We start from the raw sequence: 19,655 nt of genomic DNA on the forward strand, positions 1-19,655 counted from the left end.
TGATGCAGCAGCTAATGTGTGAAGACTTGCCCCAGAGGGCTAATGACTGTGTGAGCATAATGGTTAAATATTTTGAATAGCACCCCTGAGTTCTTATATGTATAATTAAAAAACATAAATGGATTCACATAATACATAGTATTATGTTAGTTGTTTTTTAATATAACAATGCATATGTCTTGGACACCTTTTTTCATTAACAAAATATATTCTTCATAAGGGCTGCAGAGCGTTTTATTGTAGGATATATCATAACCTATTTACTTAAAACCCAATTGGTGGACATTTAAGGTGATTCTAATTTTAATCATACAAGTGGTACTGTAGTTCTGATTACCACATTTTGAAGACTTTAAAATTTGATATGTGCTGTCAAATTGTTTTCAAAAAGGCTGTTTGAAATTTCTCATTTTCCAATCCTTCACCAGTGCCAACATTCTACTTAATTTTAGCCAATATGATTGTTTAAAAATATATCTAGTTATTTTACTTTCGGTGAAGTTGAGTGTTTCATATGTTTAACTGGTACGTTTCCTTATTCTATGACTTGCCTAATCTTTTGTTCACTTTTCTATGGGATTGCTTTTCTATTTCTATCTGATCTTTAACTGGTCTTTGTATATCATGGACACAAACATTTTATTACTTTGTTGCATTTTTTTTTCAATCTGTCTCAGCCTGCCCCACCTAGTGTTTGTTTCTAGACTTAGAGAGTGGGTCCTGGTTAAACTAATCCTGCATCTCATTCTGCAATAGAGGAGAGAGCTTTCCTGAGAAAAGAGGTCTTTCTCTAAGCACACAGACTTCCTCAAAGTGAACTTTTTCAGGGAATGGGTTAGAGAGTAGGTAAGAGGTTCCCCCAGTTCTTGGTATGTGAGTGCAGAGCAGGCTTTTTGATGCCAGATCCTCAGATTTTTCAAGAAGAAACTAGCAAACCAGGTTTTTATGTAAAATGTCCTTCTAACTATATGCCTGTCTATATATATTAATATGGTGAGAACCCAACAGTACACCTTTGACCTCAAATCACCTCTGGGACCATCAGTGGTCAGCAGCCCAGCCCTGGGAGACCTGTCCCCCACACACTAGAAGCCCTTTGAAAAACTGGGGTCTGGAACCTGGCTGGCTTCCAAAGTGTGATGCCAGCAGTTGACAGTAGAGGGCACTCCAACTGTGGACTCCTTAGAGTCTAAAGTGGGCTTCCCTGGTGATCCCTGGGTGGGGAAGATCCCCTGGAGAAGGAAATGGCAACCTACTCCAGTATTCTTGCCTGGGAAATCCCATGGACGGAGGAGCCTGGTGGGTTACAGTCCCTGGGGTTGCAAAAGGGTCAGACACAACAACTAAACAATAACAACAGAGTCTAACGTAGACCCTCAATCAGCAGACATGTCCCACTGGCACATCCCCAAGTGCAGGACGGAGACCAGTTGTGGCAGTGTCTATGCCTCTCAGACAGCGGGTATCTGGCACTGGCCTGAGGAAGTGGTGAGGGACTACAGGGCAAAATGGAAACCACGGATATTGAGAACCCACCTTCTGTCCTCCCATTCTATGGTTATGGCCTCACCACTCAGGGTGACAGGATGTCCCCTGGATTAGGCGTCCAGGGCAGTCTCCTCTGGCCTGTTCCTGTGTTTTGCATTGCATACCTGCTGTCACTCGTGCCACCATGTCTTGTGTGTGCTGTGGCACAGGGGACACAGCAGAGGTGACGGCTTCCTAGCGCTACATGATCTAGTGGGTCTTAGAACACAGCCTGCCTCCTAGCAGGCACTTGGAAACTCTTGGCGCTATTGAATGTCAAACTGTGGCCCAGTAAAGGCAGAGTGTGTGGGTTCCATGCATGGAAGGTCTTGGTCAGCTGGAGTCTTTAGCTTTTGGCATCACTGAGAAGGTGGATCTGGGTGCATGTCAAGTTCATTTTCCCACAACAGCCCTGCAACAGATAGCACCCATTTCTACAGGGGGAATTGAGGTTGGTGCAAATCACACATGTGCACATACACACACACACGTCCGCATGCACAGAGCTACTTTTCGTATACTTCAGGGAATTAAGTTGAGAAGCCTCCCAGCCCTCACATTTGACGGAGCTTCTGAAGACATGCTAGCGACTGCTAGGCCCTTGGCTGAGACGTTTTAACTAAGTTGGTTCTCATAATGACCTGCTAGGTAAAGTTTGGGCTTCCTAGGTGGTGCTAACAGTAAAGAACAGCCTGCCAATTCAGGAGACATAAGAGATGCAAGTTTGATCCCTAGGTGGGAAAGATTCTCTGGAGGAGGAAATGGCTACCCACTCCAGCATTCTTGCCTGGAGAATCCCAAGGACAGAAGAACCTGGCGGGCTACAGTCCATAGGATAGGAAAGAGCTGGACATGACTGAAGCAACTTAGCAAGTAGGTAGAGTTTATTTTCCCCACTTCACAGAGAGGGTAAGTGACTTCCTAGGGTTACACAGCCTGGGAAGGTGGAATGTAAATGCGTCTTTGACTCCACAGTCTGGATTATTCTCTGCCTTCCTGCAGGAAGTCCTGGAGGGAAAAGGGTGCCCTGGCCAGGAAAACATGGGAACAAGGCTTCCCATGAGAGCTGGTGGCTCACAGATACTCCTATTTGGGCCTGGTCCCTGCCCACCAGTTTTTTTTTTTTTTCTTTTTTAACATTTAAAAAATTGTGGTAAAATGCACATACCCTAAATGTGCATTTACAATTTTAGCCATTTTCATGTATACTATTCAGTGGCATTAAATACATTCATGCTGTTGTGCAACCAGCTCCACCATCCACCTCTCTAATTTTTCCAACATCCCAGACTGAAACTCTGTACCCATTAGACAATAATTTCCATTCTCTCCTTCCCCTAGCCCTGGCAATCACCATACTACTTTCTGTTTCTATGAATTTGACTATTCTAGGCACATTATATAAATGGAATCATATCATCTATGTCCTTTTGTGCCTGACATTTCACTTAGCATGTTTTCATGATTCAGTCATGTGGAGGTATGTATCAGGATTTCATTCCTTTTTAAGGACTTAGATATATATATGTGTGTGTGCATATATGTATGTATATATAACATTTTATTTTCCATTCGTTAATGGACACTCCGGTTATTTCCATCTTTTGGCTATTGTGACTAATGTTTTTATGAACATGGGTATACAGACATCTTTTTGAGTTTCTGCTTTTAATTCTTTAGCGTATATACACAGAAGTAGAATCGCTGAATCATATGGTAATTCCGTGTTTAATTTTTTGAGAAGTCACCATTTTCTTTTCCACAATGGCTATGCCATTTTACACTTTTACAGCAGTGTACAGGGGTTCCAATTTCTCCACGTTATTGCCAACACTTTTCCCCATGCAGTTTTGTTTTGAATATCCCCTCACACAGCTTGGTAGCTGGGGTGGTAAGAAGGCTTAAAGGGGGTGAAAAAAAACAAAACAAAAAAACAACTCACAGAAATCCGAGTCTCAGTAAAACAACAAATGGCTATAGGAAGGGGTCAAAGACTGTTACCCAAAAAGAGCTTTTTATGGTCCTGCATTTCCCAACTGCATCCCCGGGGCTGACCAGATGGTTGGGGGTTGGGGGGAAAGTCGTGGCCATCTGAACAGACCTGGGGTTTACTCAAAGGGCTAGCATGGGTTCGGATCAGAAACCAAGTGCATGCGTGCGTGCTAAGTCGCTTCAGCCGTGTCCGACTCTTCGCGACCCCATGGACTGCAGCCCCCTTCCCGGGCTCCTCTGTCCATGGGCTTCTCCAGGCAAGAATACTGGAGTGGGTTGCCATTTCCTTCTCCATCAGAAAACAAGAAGGTCCCTTTAGTTTGGTACTGGTAGACCCAGCATTCAGCAGGTCAGGCGACTGTACCGGGTGGGGTGTAGGGGGCTGTGCGTGTGTGTGTGTAGACGGGAGGGCGCCCTGCTTCTCAGCAAGGCCTGGGAGCCACTCACTAGGATCCTGGATTTTCCTGAAGGATTAAACGTGGCATTCCCTCCTTCCCGCTTCCGCAACGGACCTAAAAATAGCTTGTCCCGGAGGGACTGGGGAGAGGCTCCGCCCCTCCTTGGGGTCGGGTGGGGTGGCTCTCGCGGGAGCAGGAGGCAGCGGAGACCCCAGCCTCCAGCTGCGTGCGCCGGGAGGTTTTCTGTGCCCCCGGTCCCGCAGGTTGGCAGCAGGTGGCCGCTCTGCCCGGCGCCGTCCAGAGCCTGAACTGCCGCGCGGGGTGGGGGGCCGAAAGCGGAGGAAGCATCCTAGGCCGGCGCGGCGGCGAGGATTCCGGGAACAGCCTCGGTCCGGGGCGGTGGAGCGAGTCGGGAGGCGGGGCCGGGGCGGAGGGGCGGAGCCGCTCTCTCGCGACCTCTGCCCACTGCCTGGGTTCCGGGGACCCCCAGGTGAGCCGGGCCACGTGGGAAAACTATGCCAGGAATTTGGCCCGAGCGGGAGCGGCGTGCAGTCCAAGCGACGCGAGCCTTGGTCGCAGTAGGCTCAACAGCAGCGCCTCCGACGCCCAGCGGGGTCCGGCGGGGAGCTCCGCCTCGGGACGCGCCGCCCCTTGCGCCCGGCGGCTTCCCCATCCCCGGTGCCTGGCCCACTCCGGACCGAGGTACTCGGGGGCGGGGGAGAAGGAATGACTGAACCGGCAGGATTGGGCTTCCCTGGGAGGACGGCCTCGGATTTTCACTTTTTGGAAAAAGTAAAATGATTGGGGGTGGGGGTGGAGTTGCTGCTTTGCATTCTGTGGGTAAAGGGGGATCTTCTAGTAATGAGGTGATGTAAAAACAAACGGATTAAGCATCTCTGGTTCCTCCGCCTTGCTTCCCGAGGCTGGAGTGTAGGAGGAGTGTAGGAGGAGGCAGCAATCATGTTTTTCTTTGGGGTGGCTGCAGATAAAAAAGCCCAGGGGAACTTGCTTAGTACCGGACAAGTGTCCAGGAGGCCCGTCAGAGGAGAGGTTCGGGACCTGGGAAGGGGTTATCCAGGCCTGTTCCTTAAAGCCCTGCCCCTGCAGGTCTCTCAGAACGTTTCTAACCAGACTTTGAAGAGAGGCTGGATGAGTGGGAGGTGCTCTGACCGGCCTCCCACAGAGGCAGACTGGGTGGGTGGTCTTTTTCTCAGTTTCTCACACCTCCTCCTGGAGCTGAGGACTGGCCAGTGAGGACAACCCCACCTAGAGAAGGCCGGTTCTGCAGTCAAGTGGCTGATAAGATGTATTCCGTCGTCTCCGTCAGCACCAATGCTCTGGAGACGTTTCCGTCACGTGGAAATCTTTTTGGATACCATCCAACTTAATAAGATGGTCACATGAAGCTATATGCTTTAGGTGGAAACAGAAACCCGGATTCACTTGTGCAGCATAACTAGGTTCTGCCAGGGAACTGAAGTTTGGGCCAACTTCTTGGACCAAACTTTCAGTTGGCTCAACTGAAACTGACAGAAAGAGGGAAGGAAATAACTTGATGGGCCCTCCTTGTGGGTCCCTTGCAGGGAGAGCCAGTCCTGATCAGCAGGCTAACCACTTGCAATGCCATCTGTCACTGGACCTCCTACCACTAGGGAGGATTTGAAGGGGGTCTGGTGTCCCAGGATCTGAAGTTGGAAAAACTCTACTGAGAAGCAATGGCTTCTCCATGGAGAAGAAAAACACCAGTATGTCCTAAGAAAGAAGAAAAAAGTTGATCAGTCGTGTCCGACTGTTTTCGACTGCATGGACTGTAGCCCACCAGGCTCCTCTGTTCATGGAATTCTCCAGGCCAGAATACTGGAGTGGGTTGCCATGCTCTTCTCTAGGGGATCTTCCTGACTGAGGGAACGAACCTGGGTCTCCTGCATTGCAGGCAGATTCTTTACCAACTGAGCTATCAGGGAAGCCCAGTATGTTCTAAACTGCTGTTCTTTTAGATGTGAAAAGTTGTGTCGGTTTTTGACAGTTTTGCACCTGGGAAGATAAATCTTATCAGTATGTAGTCATGTCTAAAATACTTTGAAGAGATGTCAATCAAATCCTTATCTCCCATTTTTATTTTATATTCTACTTTATTTATTTATTTCCATGTTTTGACCGAGCTGCGCAGCATGCGGGATCTTAGTTCCCTGACGAGGGATCGAACACATGCTTACTGCAGTGAAGTGGTGTGTCTTAACCACTGGATCTCCGTGGAAGTCACATCCCATTTTTATTTTAAAGAAGATTCTTTTGTGGCAAACTTAAAATAGGCTTTAACCAAAACAAGGAATCGTCTCTTAAAAATTGGAGACGTTCTATGAAGGGAGAGCTATGTGCCTGGTGGAGTGGATCTCTTTCTTGCTACATAATGGGCAAGAAAGAGTGAAAAGGGGAGGGAAGTCTCCTTTTTTAGAAAAGAAGCAGAAACAGAGAGCAAGGCAGAGCAAGGTCTGTAATGGTAGTGCTGCAAAAGTGCTCCTGGGTCACTCTTGTCTCCATTGGGGTCTCTAGTGCTCCCTTGCCTACCGTGTGTACACAGCCTGTTTGCAAACTCTGCCAGGGTTTCCTTGGCAGCCAGAACAATTAGTGCTAATGACACACCTGAGTTCCCCCGGGGCCTGCACTGCCAAGTTAGCTGGTAGTCAGGGCAGGCTTGTAAATGATTGCCTGGCAGTTGCCTTGGAAGCTTGGCTCCTCCAAATGCTCCTCTTGGCTTGACAGCATTCTTTAAAAAAAAAAAAAGTGTTGAGAGGTCGTTTCTTATTTATTTTTATTTTTGTCTGTACTGGATCCTCATTGCTGCTCGTGGCCTTTTTCTAGTTGCAGAGCCCCAGCTCTAGGGCACATTGCAGTGTGTGGGCTTAGTTGCCGTGAGGCAACTAAGTTGCTGGTCCAGGGATCAAACCCGTCTTCTGCATTGGCAGGCAGATTCTTAATCACTGGACTTCCCTGGTAGCTCAGCTGGTAAAGAATCTGTCGGCAATGCAGGAGACCCTAGTTTGATCCCTGGGTTGGGAAGATGCCCTGGAGAAGGAATAGGCTACCCACTCCAGTTTTCTTGGGCTTCCCCGGGGGCTCAGACAGTAAAGAATCCACCTGAAATGCCGGAGATCTGGGTTAGATCCCTACCCACTCCAGTATTCCTGCTTGGAGAATTTCATGGACAGAGGAGACTGGAGGGCCACAGTCCATGGGGTCACAGAGTTGGACGTGACTGAGTGACTTTCACTTTCGCCTCTTAATCAGTGGACCACCAGGGAAGTGCTGGCAGCATCCCTGAAGAAGCAGAACAGACAGCAAAGTGCCAGTGGCAGTGGTGTACACTAGTTGTTAATTTGTGTTAAAAAAAATCAGAATTTTATTTTGAAAAAATCAACTGGTCGTTTTTGTGGAAACCATCTTTGACAGTTGATAGGTGGCAGGTTTCAGAAGAATTTTAAAGTTTCCAGGAGCTGTTTCACTGAGAGGTGGCTCCCTTGTGAGGTAGTGAGCATCCCATCATTGGGAGTGTGCAAAGCTAGGTGGTAGATGGGCTTGCCATCTCAGCTGTGAGGTTACTCTAGGTAGAAACTGTCTCTTCAGTAATGAATGATTTGGAATGCTAGCATAAATATTGTTCTTTTGGATCCCACTAGTTCATGACAGTGGTCTAGTATTGGGAAGTTCCTGGGACCCCATTGAAACATCTAGAGATGGTTAATAGTTCCTGATTTTCTAATGATGGGGAGTCATTTTTGCTTTGCATTTCTGTTCCCAGGTGTGGGAAAGCAGTCTGCTGATAATTCAGTTTGAAGAAAACACGGCGTTCCTGCCTCTGGGGTGTGTGGTCTCCAGGTAACCAGAAGCACTCTCATTTGGCTTTGCCTTCCACCCATCTGCACCAAGATGCAAGCTGAGGAGCTGAGTTGTGTTTGGCTAAATTCTACCAGGAGACAGGGAAACGTTAGGGTCTCCAGCACTGATCTGTTATGATGTGCTTTAAACTCTTTCAGTCCTTGCAGTTTGATCAAAAAATCTCAGGTATTATAATTTACAAAATGGGAAAGAATATTTTGTATTATCATCATCACCATTGGGAGATAGTTTGGCAAAATTCAGAAGCTTTGGACTCAGAACTTGATTTTGATCTTGGCTTCCTAACTTCGTAATTGAAGGACTGGCGGCAGGTCCCTTAGCCTCTCTGAGCCTCAGTTTCTACATCTATCAGATGAGGCAAATCATAGCCACATACAAGGCTGTATGATGGTTAGAAATAGAACTATAAAATGCTGGCACAGTGCCTGGCACATGGATAGTTAATAAGTGATAGCTGCTGTCATCTTAACTTCAGATTTCCACAGTTCTGCTCACCTTTTAAAATATATACATAAATTTTGGCTGTGCTGGGTCTTCATTGCTGTGCGTGGGCCCTCTCTAATTGCAGCAAGCAGGGGGTCTTTAGTGCGGCACTCGGGCTTCTCACTGCAGTGGCTTCTCTTGTTGCGGAGAGTACACGGGCTTTAGTAGTTGCGCCTCTTGAGGTCCAGAGCTCGGGCTCAGTAGATGTGGCGCATGGGCTTATTTGCCCTGCGGCATGTAGAATCTTCCTGGACCAGGCATCGAACCCGTGTCCCCTGCATTGGCAGGCAGATTCTTAACCACTTGACCACCAGGGAATTCTGCTCATCTTTTTATGTCAGAGCCCTGGGACTTCTGAAAACTGGACTCTTAGGATTTCAGGGATGATACTTTTGTGGTTCAGTAAAAACTCACGAGGGCTTCCTAGGTGGTGCAGTGGTAACGAATCCGCCTGCCAATGCAGAATAGGTGGGTTCAATCCCTGGGTTGGGAAGATCCCTTGGAGTAAGAAGTGGCAACCCATTCCAGTGTTCTTGCCTGGAAAATTCCATGGACAGAGGAGCCTGCTGGTCCATGTGGTTGCAAAGAGTCAGATATGACTGAGCATGCCACACAACACAAAAACTCATGAACACAGACCCCCTAATTCAGTATTTTCTATAACTGGGATTGGGGCTGCCACCTTGGGTATTTACAGAGTGTGCTCAGAGTGTAAACATGAGGGTTTAAGGGCTGCTTAGGAGGCCAACTAGAACACAGCTGTTACCACTTGTCAGTCAATGTGCACCCTGGGACGTCTCCCTGATGAGCTTGCGCCCACCCATAAGGGTTCCTGCACGCTAAGCTTTCATTAGCAGCCTGGGGGATTAAGCTGAGGACACAGATGGTCAGCAAATCGAGCATTTTACTGTCCGAATGGCATTTCTCTCCAAGGAGTCCAAATTAACTTACCCTAACTCAATTCTCGGGCTTCCCTGGTGGCTCAGTCAGTAAAGATTCCGTTTGCAATGCTGGAGGCCGGGGTTCAATCCCTGGGTTGGGAAGATCCCCTGGAGGAGGGCATGGCAGTCCACTCCAGTATTCTTGCCTGGAGAAAACCCATGGACAGAGGAGCTTGGTGGGCTACAGTCCATGTGGTTGCAAAGTACAATTCCATTCTTACTCTTTGTCCTGATTCTTTTTTTCCTTTTTTGACAGGAAACTAGGATTTATTGGTGGGCGTGAGTAAGGAGGGGACAGGGCCAAGGCTCTCATGAGAGTGGGCTCTGCTGTTTGTCCAGAGGCTATGATTAGGAATATAGTTGACCTCTGGGATGAGCCAGGTTTTCATATTCATCTGCATTAAACTTGAACCTAGCCTTGCAGAGGGCCTCAATCACGTGCTCCTTGTTCAATCACATATTTATAATATATATATGTGTACAAAAGTTTTTTGCTACACTTGATGAAGGCTTGAGAAAGAACATCAGAAAAAAAAAGAAGAGATGGAGAAATTGGAGAGCATAAACTTAATGATACGGGAGCACTGAATATGAATAGAAAAAAGTGAAATAAACTAGATAAAAGTAAAAGATCATCATATAGTGCAGTTGTTTTTAAACATGACTGCTCATTAGACACATATCTGGAGCTCTGCAGAAAATAAGCAATACCTGAGCATTCAGTTCAGTTCAGTTCAGTCGCTCAGTTGCGTCCGACTCTTTGCGACCCCATGAATCACAGCACGCCAGGCCTCCCTGTCCATTACCAGCTCCTGGAGTTCACTCAGACTCATGTCCATCGAGTCAATGATGCCATCCAGCCATCTCATCCTCGGTCGTCCCCTTCTCCTGCCTCCAATCCCTCCCAGCATCAGAGTCTTGTCCAATGAGTCAGCTGTTCGCATGAGGTGGCCAAAGTACTGGAGTTTCAGCTTTAGCATCATTCCTTCCAAAGAAATCCCAGGGTTGATTTCCTTCAGAATGGACTGGTTGGATCTCCGTGCAGTCCAAGGGACTCTCAAGAGTCTTCTCCAACACCACAGTGCAAAAGCATCAATTCTTTGGTGCTCAGCCTTCTTCACAGTCCAACTCTTACATCCATACAGGACTACTGAGCATTAGCATTTAAAAAAATTTTTTTAAGATAATTCTGATATGCATCTGGATTTTAATAAATGATTACAGGCTTTTCTATTAGATCCTAGTTTTGGTGATATAGAGTTCTATAATTTTTCTGTTGATCAATAATGATATAATGGTATTAAGTGAGTAATAATTACATAATCACAAGAATAAGAAATGTTTGTCAGTTTTCACTATCAATAGCCAGACAAAAAAGACAATTACAATTACAAGCCATAATGGGAACATGATTAACTTAACAATATAAAATAATTACATACAATTATTTGGGGGTCAAGCAGAGTGATGTGGTAATTGGAAGTGCATACTTGCGCATGTTTTTATCTACCCAGTAATTCTGTGTCTTTTGGCTGGTGCATTTAATCCATTTATATTGTGTGTGTGTGTGTGTGTGTGTGTGTATGTGTATGTGTGTGTGTGTAGCAGAGTTTTATTAAAGTAAGAAAAGGGACAGAGAAAGTTTCTGACATAGACATTAGAAAGGGATCGGAGAATGCCCCCCTCACTAGTGTTATCAAGGGAGTTATATACTTTGTAATTAATTATTACAGTAAATCAAAAGAATGTCTCAAAGTTGTAAAGATCTTACTAGATCCACTCCCATAATTTACATTTTAAGATAACAAGATTAGCCAGAAGGGTTTCAGGAAGGAGAAACTGTCCTCAAGCAGGATATTGTTGTTATATAATCCTTAGTATGGAGTTTCTTATCTCTTCTTGCTATTCTCTGGAACTCTGCATTCAGATGCTTATATCTTTCCTTTTCTCCTTTGCTTTTCGCCTCTCTTCTTTTCACAGCTATTTGTAAGGCCTCCCCAGACAGCCATTTGGCTTTTTTGCATTTCTTTTCCATGGTGATGGTCTTGATCCCTGTCTCCTATACAATGTCACGAACCTCATTCCATAGTTCATCAGGCACTCTATCTATCAGATCTAGACCCTTAAATCTATTTCTCACTTCCACTATATAATCATAAGGGATTTGATTTAGGTCATACCTGAATGGTCTAGTGGTTTTCTCTACTTTCTTCAATTTAAGTCTGAATTTGGCAATAAGGAGTTCATGATCTGAGCCACAGTCAGCTCTCGGTCTTGTTTTTGTTGACTGTATAGAGTTTCTCCATCTTTGGCTGCAAAGAATATAATCAATCTGATTTCGGTGTTGACCATCTGGTGATGTCCATGTGTAGTCTTCTCTTATGTTGTTGGAAGAGGGTGTTTGCTATGACCAGTGCATTTTCTTGGCAAAACTCTATTAGTCTTTGCCCTGCTTCATTCCGCATTCCAAGGCCAAATTTACCTGTTACTCCAGGAGTTTCTTGACTTCCTACTTTTGCATTCCAGTCCCCTGTAATGAAAAGGACATCTTTTTTGGGTGTTAGTTCTAAAAGATCTTGTAGGTCTTCATAAAACCTTTCAACTTCAGCTTCTTCAGCGTTACTGGTTGGGGCATAGACTTGGATAACTGTGATATTGAATGGTTTGCCTTGGAGATGAACAGAGATCATTCTGTCGATTTTGAGACTGCATCCAAGTACTGCATTTTGGACTCTCTTGTTGACCATGATGGCTACTCCATTTCTTCTGAGAGATTCCTGCCTGCAGTAGTAGATGTAATGGTCATCTGAGTTAAATTCATCCATTCCAGTCCATTTTAGTTTGTTGATTCCTAGAATGTCAACATTCACCCTTGCCATCTCTTGTTTGACCACTTCCAGTTTGCCTTGATTCATGGACCTGACATTCCAGGTTCCTATGCAATATTGCTCTTTACAGCATCGGATCTTGCTTCTGTCACCAGTCACATCCACAACTGGGTATTGTTTTTGCTTTGGCTCCATCCCTGCATTCTTTCTGGAGTTATTTCTCCATTGATCTCCAGTAGCATATTGGGCACCTAATGACCTGGAGAGTTCCTCTTTAGGTATCCTATCATTTTACCTTTTTCTACTGTTCATGGGGTTCTCAAGGCAAGAATACTGAAGTGGTTTGCCATTCTCTTCTCCAGTGGACCACATTCTGTCAGGCCTCTCCACCATGACCCGCCCGTCTTCGGTTGCCCTGCAGGCATGGCTTGGTTTCATTGAGTTAGACAAGGCTGTGGTCCTAGTGTGATTAGATTGACTAGTTTTCTGTGAGTATGGTTTCAGTGTGTCTGTCCTCTGATGCCCTCTTGTAACACTTACCATCTTACTTGGGTTTCTCTTACCTTGGGGTGGGTATCTCTGCACGGCTGCTCCAGCAAAGCACAGCCGCTGTTCCTTACTTTGGATGAAGGGTATCTCCTTACCGCCACCGTTCCTGACCATCAATGTGGGACAGCTCTTCTAGGCCCTCCTGTGTCTGCGCAGCCGCCGCTCCTCTGCTTGCTCGTCCAGGCCACCGGCCCTGGCCTTGGGCGTGGTTGGCTCCTCCCAGCTGCCGCCCCTGGCCTCGGAGGCGGGGTAGCTCCTCCCGGCCGCTGCCCCTGACCTCGGACACGGGGTGTCTCCTCCTGGCCACCGCCCCTGACCTCGGACGCGGGGTAGCTCCTCCCGGCCGCTGCCCCTGACCTCGGACGCGGTGTGTCTCCTCCTGGCCGCAACTGACCTTGGACGCTGGGTAGCTCCTCTCGGCTGTTCCTGTGCCGTCACAGCCTGGCACTCTAGGCCACTGCCCTTGACCTCGGACTTGGGGTAGCTCCTCTCGGCCGTGCTTAGTGCGCCGGCTCGCAGCCACCTGCGCTATATCTTCACTATCATTATTTTTTTTTTCTGGAAGGTTGCCTGTCTCCACTTCTTTAATTGTTTTTCTGGGATTTTTTCTTATCCCTTCCTCTGAGACATAACCTTCTGCTTTTTCATCATGATTAACTTTCTGTAACTTGGTTTTTGTTTTAGCTGCTTCTTCTTGCTGCTTCTGTCTGCCCTCTGATGGATGAGGCTAAAGAGGCTTGTGTAAGATTCTTGATGGGAGGGACTCATGGTGGGAAAAACTGGGTCTTGCTCTGATAGGCAGGGCCTTGCTCAGTAAAGCTTTAATCTAATTATCTGCTGATGGGTGGGATTGTTTCCCTTCCTGGTAGTTGTTTGGCCTGAGATGACTCAGCCCTAGGGTCTAAGGGCTCTATGGTAAGGTTAATGGTGACCTCCAAGAGGATTTTAGGGAAAACCACTAGACCATTCAAGTATGATCTAAATTGAATCCCTTATGATTATACAGTAGAAGTGGCAAATGGATTTAAGGGATTAGATCTGATAGAGTGTGTGAAGAACTAAGGACAGAGGTTTGTGACATTTTACAGGAGGCAGCGATCAAGGCCATCCCCAAGAAAAAGAAATGCACAAAGGCAAAATGGTTGTCTGAGGAGGCCTCACAAATAGCTGAGAAAGAGAAGCGAAAGGTAAAGGAGAAAAGGAAAGATATACCCATTTGAATGCAGAGTTCCAAAGAATAGCAAGGAGAGATAAGAAAGCCTTCCTCAGTGATCAGTGCAAAGAAATAGAGGAAAACAATAGAATGGGAAAGATTAGAGATCTCGTCAAGAAATTTAGAGATACCAAGGGAATATTTCATGCAAAGATGGGCACAATAAAGGACAGAAATGGTATGGACCTAATAGAAACAGAAGATATTAAGAAGAGGTGGCAAGAATACACTGTGGCAAGAAGAACTATACAAAAAAGGTCTTCATGACTCAGATAACCACAATGGTGTGATCACTCACCTTGAGCCAAGCATCCTGGAATGCAAAGTCAAGTGGGCCTTAGGAGGCATCACTAGTGGAAGTGATGGAATTCCACTTGAGCTATTTCAAATCCTAAAAGATGGTGCTGTGAAAGTGCTCCACTCAATATGCCAGAAAATTTGGAAAACTCAGCAGTGGCCACAGGACTGGAAAAGGTCAATTTTCATTCCAATCCCAAAGAAAGGCAATGCCAAAGAATGTTCAGACTACTGCATAATTGCACTCATCTCACAAGATAGGAAAGTAATGCTCAGAATTCTTCAACAATATGTGAACTGTGAACTTCCAGAAGTTCAAGCTGGATTTAGAAAAGCCAGAGGAACCAGAAATCAAATTGCCAACATCTGTTGGATCATCGAAAAAGCAAGAGAGTTCTGGAAAAACATAAACTTCTTTATTGACTATGCCAAAGCCTTTGACTGTGTGGATAACAACAAACTGTGGAAAATTCTTAGAGAGATGGGAATACCAGACCACCTGACCTGCCTCCTGAGAAATCTGTATTCAGGTTAAGAAGCAGCAGTTAGAACTGGACATGGAACACTGGTTCCAAATAGGGAAAGGAATACATCAAGGCTGTACACTGTCACCCTGCTTATTTAACTTATATGCAGAGTACATCATGTGAAATGGTGGGCTGGGTGTAGCACAGACTGGAATCTAGAATGCTGGGAGAAATATCAATAACCTCAGATATGCAGATGACACCACTCTTGTGGCACAAAGCGAAGAAGAGTCTCTTGATGAAAGTGAAAGAGGAGGGTGAAAAAGCTGGCTCAAAACTCAACATTCAGAAAACTAAGATCATGGCATCCGGTCCCATCACTTCATGGCAAATAGATAGGGAAACAATGGAAACAGTTTGAGAGACTTTATTTTTGGGGCTCCAAAATCACTGCAGATGGTCACTGCAGCCATGAAATTAAAAGACGCTTGCTCCTTGAAAGAAAAGCTATGACCAACCTAGACAGCATATTAAAAAACAGAGACATTACTTTGCCAACAAAGGTCCGTCTAGTCAAAGCTATGGTTTTTCCAGTAGTCATATATGGATGTGAGTGTTGGACTATGTAGAAAGCTGAGTGCTGAAGAATTGATGCTTTTCAACTGTGGTGTTGGAGAAGACTCTTGAGAGTCCCATGGACTCCAAGGAGATCCAACCAGTCAATCGTAAAGGAAATGAGTCCTGAATATTCATTGGAAGGACTGATGTTGAAGCTGAAACTCCAATACTTCGGCCACCTGATGCAAAGAACTGACTCATTTGAAAAGACCCTGATGGTGGGAAAGATTGAAGGTGGGAGGAGAAGGGGACGTCAGAGGATGAGATGGTTGGATGGCATCACCAACTTTATGGACATGAGTTTGAGTAAGCTCCTGGAGCTGGTGATGGACAGGGAAGCCTGGTGAGGTCACAGAGGCAGACATGACTGAGTGACTGACCAAGAGGACTTAGGCCAAGGGGGACCTTCCAGTGCCCCATCCTTGTGGTGAGCCCCTGCCGACCCATGCCTCTGCAGCAGGTAGTTTTGGTTCCATCTCCTGTGGGATCACTGCTCCTCTCCTCTGGGTTTTGGTGCATGCAAAATTTTGTTTATGCCTTCCAAGACTAGAATCTGTTTCCCTCAGTCCTCTGGAAGGTCTACAATCAAATCTCTCTGGCCCTCAAGGCCAGATTCCCTGGGGATTCCCAGTCCTTTGTCAGATCCCCAGGCTGGGAAACCTGATGTGGGGTTCAGAACCTTCATAATAGTGTGAGAACTTCTTTGGTATTACTGTTGTCTAGGCTAGGTCACCTATCCAGCAGGTGTGAGAGTTGATGTTATCGTGATTTTGCCCCTCCTACCATCTCGCTGAAATGGGAATCCGAGCTCTTGTTTGTGGAGCATGAACTTCACAAACATGCAAACACAGTAGCAAGTGAATAGGATTTATTAAAGAGAAGCAAAGTACAAAGCTCTCAGCAAAGGCACTGAGCAGGGGTAATGAGTCTCCCAAAGGGTGGGTATTACAGCAGTTTTGTATCCTTACCAGTATTAATTTGTACACTTTTTGTTGGCTCCTGTCCTTAAAATACATCATTTTTAACCAATTGGTTTAAAGGTCACAATGTTTAATTTAACATTTTTATGACTCTTGTTGATCCTTGGATTAAAGTACCACCCTTTTTCATGCCCCCTGGACATTTGAAAATAGACTAGATGTATTGCCAACATCATCAAAAAGGCAAGAGAGTTCCAGAAAAACATCTATTTCTGCTTTATTGCCTTTGACTGTGTGGATCACAACAAACTGTGGAAAATTCTTAAAGAGATGGGAATACCAGACTCCCTGACCTGCCTCTTGAGAAATCTGTATGCAGATCAGGAAGCAACAGTTAGAATGGGACATGGAACAACAGACTGGTTCCAAATAGAGAAAGAAGTACGTCAAGGCTGTATATTGTCACCCTGCTTATTTAACTTATATGCAGAGTACATCATGAGAAATGGTGGGCTGGGTGAAGCACAAGCTGGAATCAAGATTGCTGGGAGAAATATCAAGAACCTCAGATATGCAGATAACACCACCCTTACGGCAGAAAGTGAAGAACTAAAGAGCTTCTTGAAAGTGAAAGAGGAGAGTGAAAAAGTTGGCTTAAAACTCAACATTCAAAACATGAAGACAATGGTATCCGGTCCCATGACTTCATGGCAAATAGATGGGGAAACAATGGAAACAACGACAATGGAAACAACGACAGACTTTGTTTTCGTGGGCTCCAGAATCACTGCAGATGGTGACTGCAGCCATGAAATTAAAAGACTCTTGCTCCTTGGAAGAAAAGTTATCACCAACCTAGACAGCACATTAAAAAGCAGAGACATTACTTTGCCAGCAAAGGTCCGTCTAGACAAGGCTATGGGTTTTCCAGTAATCTTGTAAGGATGTGAGAGATGGACTGTGAAGAAGGCTGAGCGCCGAAGAATTGATGCTTTTGAACTGTGGTGTTGGAGAAGACTCTTGAGAGTCCCTTGGATTCCAAGGAGATCCAACCAGTCAATTGTAAAGGAAATGAGTCTTGAATATTCATTGGAAGGACTGATGCTGAAGCTGAAACTCCGATACTCTGGCCACCTGATGCAAAGAACTGACTCATTTGAAAAGACCCTGATGGTGGGAAGGATTGAAGGTGGGAGGAGAAAGGGATGACAGAGGATGAAATGGTTGGATGGCATCACCGACTCAAAGGACGTGAGTTTGAGTAAACTCCGGGAGCTGATGATGGACAGGGAGGCCTGTCATGCTGCAGTTCATAGGGTCACAGAGTTGGAAACGACTGAGAGAGTGAACTGAACTGAATGGCCTCAAGATTAATGGTTGTTTTTTCCTCAGGCAAATGGGTTGGAAGTTAATTACTGCCCTTCCCTGGATCCCACTGCTGATAATTTATCAGACCAAGGACACATTCCAGGAATTTGTGACAACAGGTATAGCTTCAGGCTAATGGAGTGAGATGTTTATTGAAAACAAAACTGAGGTCTCAGAGTCCTTCACTGACTGCCTAGCAATTTCTGTCTCACTCCCGTGGCTTCTTCTTTGCCTTTGAATGTGGAGTATCTTTTTTTGGTGGGTTCCAGTGTCCTCCTGTTACTGAAGGGTATGCGTTGGGGACCTGGCTGCTTGCCATTCAAAAGTCAGTAAATAGGCCAGGTTGGTGGAAAGGAAAGTTTGGTTTATTTCAGATGCTGGCAAGTAAGGTGGGTGGCCCCCTCCTCCAAGCAGAGGGTGAGAGCTTTTATGGACAAAGTGTGTGTCTGGGAAACATGCAGAACCAGTACAGTCATTTCTAACAGTCATCTTCCAAATGGTCATCAGTTGTCTGACTAGCATCATCTTGATTGTTTTAGGTATAGTTAATCTTCAGTTCCTGGGTTCACTTGTTCCCATTTCTTTGCATCAGTTCCCTAAATTGTGGCAGCTCATGTCCTGGGTAGTCTGGTCATCATGTAGTTAACTTCTGCACCTGGTGTTTTGGTATATCTATAAGACAGCTCACAGGATATGGCTCAGAATATTACCTTTAGCCCTTGAGAAAGAACTAAAGGTCCTTGACTCTGCTTAATGACTACCTTATTATTACTTAGTTTCCTTAGACTGTTTTCCTTTGTTTCTCACTCCTCTGATTAAACTTATTTTTTGACTAAAGTTTTCCGTAGGCAAAAGACAGGCAGAAGAGATGGTGCAGGGTGGGGAAGGACCATATGGTCTTGCTCTGCTCCACTTCTGTCGATAATTGTTCAACAACTAGTTGCAATTTGGGTGCTCTTGGAGGAGGAGATGAGCGCACGTCCTTCTGCTCCACCATCTTGAACTGGAAGTCTCGAGTTATTCTTTATAAAGCGCTTAAAAACCGTGCCTTTGGGTAAATAACCCAGAGATATGAAAGTTTGGACAGCAAGTAGATGGTAGGTGGGAAATGCAGTTAGAAGGGTAGTTGGGAAACAGTTTGTAGAAGTGTTTGAATATCTTAATTTTTATTGACGTATATTTGACTTACAGTATTATATTGGTTTTAGGGATACAACATAGTGATTCAATATTTTTGCACTTTACAGAATGATTACCACTATAAGTCTAGTTACCATCTGTCACCATACAAAGTTATTATAATTTTATTGACTGTGTTCTCAGTGCTCTGCATGACATCTTAGTGCTTATTTATTTTGTAACTGAAAGTTTGTACCTCTTAATCTCCCTCACCTGTTGTACTCATTCCTCCACCCTACTCCCCTCCGGCAATCACCAGTTTTTCCTCTGTATCTATAAGTCTGTTTCTATTTTGTTATGTTTGTTCACTTGTTTTGTTTTTTAGATTCCATACTAAGTGAGATCATATGGTATTTGTCTTTCTGTGTCTGACTTATTTCACTTAGCATAATACCCTCTATGCCCATCAATATTGTTGTAAATGGCAAGATTTCATTCTTTTTTAAGGCTGAGTAATACATACATACATATATATATACACACACACGTAGAATATATATATTTATCTCCTTTATCCATTCATCTGTTGATGGACACTTAAGTGGCTTCCATATCTTGACTGTTGTAAATAATGCTCTAGTGAACACAGGAGTGCAGGTATCTTTTTGAATTAGTGCTTTTGTTTTCCTTAGAAAAATACTCAGAAATGGAATTTTGGGATTGTATGGAATCAAGATTTCTGGGAGAAATATCAATAACCTCAGATATGCAGATGACACCACCCTTATGGCAGAAAGTGAAGAGGAACTAAAAAGCTTTTCACTTTCTTGATGAAAGTGAAAGTGGAGAGTGAAAACATTGGCTTAAAGCTCAACATTCAGAAAACGAAGATCATAGCATCTGGTCCCATCACTTCATGGGAAATAGATGGAGAAACAGTGGAAACAGTGTCAGACTTTATTTTTTGGGGCTCCAAAATCACGGCAGATGGTGACTGCAGCCATGAAATTGAAAGACGCTTACTCCTTGGAAGGAAAG

At 45.1% G+C, this 19,655-nt stretch overlaps 1 protein-coding gene across 2 annotated transcripts in view; it reads left to right on the plus strand.

The window, feature by feature from the left end:
* Positions 4,064-19,655, plus strand: part of DZIP1L (DAZ interacting zinc finger protein 1 like) — a 59,492-nt gene continuing 43,900 nt past the window's right edge. The window contains exons 1-2 of one of the 2 annotated variants that reach the window (XM_018049978.1): positions 4,064-4,619; positions 7,717-7,793. The gene's annotated coding sequence lies outside the window, so the exon portion shown is untranslated. The remainder of the gene's footprint in view (positions 4,620-7,716; positions 7,794-19,655) is intronic. The other variant, XM_018049983.1, reaches the window with a different exon arrangement.

The sequence above is a fragment of the Capra hircus genome, chromosome 1 (genome assembly GCF_001704415.2).
Source record: "Capra hircus breed San Clemente chromosome 1, ASM170441v1, whole genome shotgun sequence".
NCBI lineage: Eukaryota > Metazoa > Chordata > Mammalia > Artiodactyla > Bovidae > Capra > Capra hircus.